This window comes from Schistocerca serialis, chromosome 7 (genome assembly GCF_023864345.2).
Source record: "Schistocerca serialis cubense isolate TAMUIC-IGC-003099 chromosome 7, iqSchSeri2.2, whole genome shotgun sequence".
Lineage (NCBI taxonomy): Eukaryota > Metazoa > Arthropoda > Insecta > Orthoptera > Acrididae > Schistocerca > Schistocerca serialis.
The window spans coordinates 418,327,460-418,333,036 of NC_064644.1; the positions used below are offsets into that span (position 1 = coordinate 418,327,460).

The 5,577-nt window shown below is 46.5% G+C and overlaps 1 pseudogene; it reads right to left on the bottom strand.

The window, feature by feature from the left end:
- Positions 1 to 3,287: 3,287 nt before the first annotated feature.
- On the bottom strand, positions 3,288 to 3,405 carry LOC126413389 (5S ribosomal RNA; annotated as a pseudogene).
- Positions 3,406 to 5,577: the final 2,172 nt, after the last annotated feature.

Sequence of the window (5,577 nt, forward strand, 5' to 3'; positions counted from 1 at the left end):
TGCCCATTATAGCACGTATTTAAAGAAAACCAGATTTGCATGCTCATGGTTGCGTTACTAGCATCACTCTAATGCGACTGGCGCGAAATCTGAATAGACATTATCTTTCAGGCGTAAAAACACATCTGTGTGGCACAACCACTTCTTGGTGTTGGGATTTTGTGGTGCATTTGTGTTTTCCCAGAAAAGCGGATTAATTATTCAGTCGCCGAGCGTTTCAAGGCGCTACAGTCTGGAACCGTGCGACCGCTACGGTCGCAGGTTCGAATCCTACCTCGGGCATGGATGTGTGTGTTGTCCTTAGGTTAGTTAGGTTTAAGTAGTTCTAAGTTCTAGGGGACTTATGACCTCAGCAGTTGAGTCCCATAGTGCTCAGAGCCAGTTGAACCATTGAATTATTCATTCCATGCTTTCTGATTTGGAACAGTGTTCAGGCAACGTGTTCTTAGAATGAGATTTTCACTCTGCAGCGGAGTGTGCGCTGATATGAAACTTCCTGGCGGATTAAATATGTGTGCCGGACCGAGACTCGAACTCGGGACCTTTGCCTTTCGCGGGCAAGTGCTCTACCAACTGAGCTACCCAAGCACGACTCACGCCACGTCCTCACAGTTTTACTTCCTCCAGTACCTCGTCTCCTACTTTCCAAACTTCACAGAAGCTCTCCTGCGAAACTTGTAGAACTACCACTCCTGAAAGAAAGGATATTGCAGAGACATGGCTTAGCCACAGCCTGGGGGATGTTTCCAGAATGAGATTTTCATTCTGCAGCGGAGTGTGCGCTGATATGAAACTTCCTGACAGATTAAAATTGTGTGCCGGACCGAGACTCGAACTCGGGACGGGTAGGAGACGAGCTACTGGCAGAAGTAAAGCTGTGAGGACGGGGCGTGAGTCGTGCTTAGGTAGCTCAGATGGTAGAGCATTTGCCCGCGAGAGGCAAAGGTCCCGATTTCGAAAAAATGTTCAAATGTGTGTGAAATCTTATGGGACTTAACTGCTACGGTCATCAGTCCCTAAGCTTACACACTACTTAAGCTAAATTATCCTAAGGACAAACACACACACCCATGCCCGAGGGAGGACTCGAACCTCCGCCGGGACCAGCCGGACAGTCCATGACTGCAGCGCCTCAGACCGCTCGGCTAATCCCGTGCGGCGGTCCCGATTTCGAGTCTCGGTCCGGTAAACAGGTTTAATACGCCAGGAAGTTTGAACGTGTTCTTACTTTAAGCAATGTGCTAATACACTGTACAATATTGATGGTAAGCTGTGGTCGATCTACTTTAAAATTTAGAATGGCCTTACGTTGTGCCTTGACTATCTTACTCTAACAAAATTACTTTATTTAATCCCAGGCACAACAAAATTACTTAATGTTAAGAGGAGATACATAAGGAGAAACACAAAATTAATCAGGAAAGGATCCCTGCAATGTATGCTCAGGCTAGGTAGTGTAAGGTGCTTAAAGAGACCACTAATGGAAGCGAACTTTGAATTCAGAAATTACATAAAATTAATGAAAAAAGTAAATTCATGAAGTAAACCTTCAGCAGAGTATTCAACAAAAGATTCTAGTCGTGGAAGTATCCAGCTACAGGCCCTCACTGAGCGCCGCCGGCCGCGTGATATCAGCTTTACACAACCGTTTGCAGCAGTGTGGACAGGAATTTCTAAAACACAGATGAAATAAAAAGATTACTACACATGAAATATTTCAGTAAACCATTGAGTTAATATAAAACACCCTGTAAAAGAAAATCCACGCAAGCTCGGGACTATATGCGGCTGTTATCCAACACATATATAAATAATTAACACCACTTAAACGTGATAAAACACACAGATTGCCCAAACGTGCCTAGATGAGAACGAGATTAAAAGAATTGTCTATAAAACAAATAAAATTGAAAACCAGGCCGCTGAGTGCAGCAGTTAAAATTAACGGCGCAGATGTAAATTTTTAAACAGGGACATTAAATGTTAACGCCTCTGTTCTCAAACAAATTACGAGTAGGCACAATTATGAATTAAATGGGCCAGAATATGTTTAAAATTAATAACAGACCGATAAAGCTGCGCCGCTCCGAGTGGCCACGTGGTTAGAGGCGCCATGTCACGGATTGCGCAGACCTTCCCGCCGGAGGTTCGAGTCCTCCCTCGGGCATGGGTGTTTGTGTGTTGTTCTTAGCGTAAGTTAGTTTAAGTAGTGTGTAAGTCTAGGGACCGATGACCTCAGCAGTTTGGTCCCTTAGGAATTCACACACTTTGAAGGTTTTTTGATAAAGCTGCACGCAACTTGGCACTGCCACTTTATGATCTCAAAAGGGATAATATTATTTTCGAAAACCAGTAACGCTGCACAAGCAGCAAAGAAAGATGCCGTAACATTGCACGGAAGTAAGTTCCTAACAGTTCATTACTATTGAAGCGTAACACTGGTGACGTTAGCCGGCCGTTGTGACCGAGCGGTTCTAGGCGCTTCAGTCCGGAACCGCGCGACTGCTACCCCGCAGGTTCGAATCCTGCCTCGGGCTTGGATGTGTGTGATGTCCTTAGGTTAGTTAGGTTTAAGTAGTTCTAAGTTCTAGGGGACTGATGACCTCAGAAGTTAAGTCCCTTAGTGCTCTGAACCATTTGAACTGACGACGTTAAGGAAGAGCAGAACTTTCAACCAGTTATCTCACGGCGAAGGCAAGAAATCGATTACATGCAAACTGGTCGATGCTCACCGTTTTCAAATGCAGCGCTGTAACCTCCACAAATAGGTGAGCCATATCTCCATCCATGTGAGTACTCGACAACGGTGAAGACAGGATTTAGCCGACGCCTCCATTGATACAAACTGAAACCACCAAATTACTTTTGCTTTGAAGCATGAACGCCACCACACACCGAGGCTACACCGGCCGGCCCCATCTAAAGTTCGGTGTGACATTGGATACAGAGCACACCCTCTCCCAGTACAGGCCCCACACTAGGACTGTTGATATTTTTAAAAATATCGGGAATCCGATACATCGATATTTAAATAAGTATCATTGCTTGCCATCCAACATCGAAGAAAGTGTCGATATAGCGACGAAAAGGATAGCGACCTAAACTCCTCCGGAACAGGCCATGAAGGCCCAACGGTACCGACCGGCCGCCGTATCATCCTTAGCCTACAGGCGTCACGGGATGCGGATATGGAGGGGCATGTGGTCAGCACACAGCTCTCCCGGAGCCGCTACTTATCAGTCAAGTAGCTCCTCAGTTTGCCTCACAAGGGCTGGGTGAACCGCGCTTGCCAACAGCGCTCAGCAGACCGGATGGTCACCCATCCAAGTGCTAGCCCAGCCCGACAGCGCTTAACTTCGGTGATCTGACGGGAACCGGTGTTAACACTGCGGCAAGGCCGTTGGTGCTTTAACTTTTTGTGTTCTGCCTTACGGCAGGTCTTGTCATAGGGGAAGCCTCGTCAGATAGGTCCACCACATGAGCGTCTAGGAAAGTGATTCCAGTGGTGGTTTCCCGTTGCCGTCCACTGATGATGATGAAATGTTAATGAGGACCACACAACACTCAGTCCCTGAGCGCAGAAAGTTTCCGACCCAGCCGGGAATCGAACCCGGGCCCCTTGGCATGACAGACCGCCGCGCTGACCACTCAATATCTGGGCGGACATATCGACCTACTGCCCTATGAAAATATCAGCTGCACATGGTAAATATACTGCCGGTTTTAGAGCTGTATATTTAAATATTGATTTATTATTAGATATTCTATACATCAGCAAGCTAGCAGCGTGCTTATCCACCTTAGAGCAAGATTTGAAAGGATAACCACTTTGCTAACAATGGTAACTGCATGTAGGTAACACGATAGGTGTCCGGTGGGTCCGTCATTCGGCTTCGTCACATATCGGATTTGTCCGGAACACTTCACGGCGACTTCCCAGTTAAAAAGTTTCTGCCAATGCCAGTGACCTAGCAGTTGTGGTGTCAGAATTGCGTGGTGAAGCTAAACGTTCCAGTTTCTGTTGGTAGCGCCGAGCGCAGATTACGTCAGCATTCCCCCTCACACGTCTCCGCCCACCGCAAAGATCAGTCTTGTCAATTAGATTTTTGTTCGTCATACTCTGCAGTTGTTTTTGAAGAATGCCGATGTGACGAAATAGCATACTAGTTGTGTTACAAATTGTTTTTTAACGCAGCTGTTGTGCTATTTCTTCACATCGGAAATCTTGTTATTCCATTCACACCGCCACGCCCAGTGCAATCGGACTTCCTCTTTGTGCCACATATACCTGATTCAGATAGTCAAAGAGAAAGATTGGACGTAATGGAAGCTCAAAATGTAGTAAGACTCCTTCACATAAGGAAAGTAAAATTATGTTCTTCTGTAATCTCTAAATAACAATTTCAAATATTCACCGAAAATGGCGAAAAAATATAAAATGAAAATATCGGCCCTCGATATTGCCATTTTGAAATCATTATATCGATGTATTGGGGAAAAACGTGTAGCCCATAAATATCGATACTACACTACTGGCCATTAAAATTGCTACACCACGAAGATGACGTGCTACAGACGCGAAATTTGACCGACAGGAAGAAGATGCTGTGATATGCAAATGATTAGCTTTACAGAGCATTCACACAAGGTTGGCGCCGGTGGCGACACCTACAACTTGCTGACATGAGGAAAGTTTCCAACCGATTACATACACAAACAGCAATTGACCGACGTTGCCTGGTGAAACGCTAGTGTGATGCCTCGTGCAAGGAGGAGAAATGCGTACCATCACGTTTCCGACTTTGATAAAGGTCGGATTGTAGTCTATCGCGATTGCGGTTTATCGTATCGCGACATTGCTGCTCGCGTTGGTCGAGATCCAATGACTGTTAGCAGAATATGGAATCGGTGGGTTCAGGAGGGTAATACGGAACGCTGTGCTGGATCCCAACGGCCTCGTATCACTAGCAATCGAGATGACAGGCATCTTATCCGCATGGCTGTAACGGATCGTGCAGCCACGTCTCGATCCCTGAGTCAACAGATGGGGCTGTTTGCAAGACAATAACTATCTGCACGAACAGTTCGACGACGTTTGCAGCAGCATGGACTATTAGCTCGGAGACCATGGTTGCGGTTACCCTTGACGCTGTATCACAGACAGCGCCTGCGATGGTGTACTCAACGACGAACCTGAGTACACGAATGGCAAAACGTCATTTTTTCGGATGAATCCAGGTTCTGTTTACAGCATCATGATGGTCGCATCCGTGTTTGGCGACATCGCAATGAACGCACATTGGAAGCGTGTATTCGTCATCACCATACTGGCGTGTGACCCGGCGTGATGGTATGGAGTGCCATTGGTTACTCGTCTCGTCACCTCTTGTTCGCATTGACGGCGCTTTGAACAGTGGACGTTACATTTTAGATGTGTTAAGACCCGTGGCTCTACCCTTCATTCGATCCCTGCGAAACCCTACGTTTCAGGAGGATAATGCACGACAGCATGTTGCAGGTCCTGTACGGGCCTTTCTGGATACAGAAAATGTTCGACTGCTGCCCTGGCCAGCACAT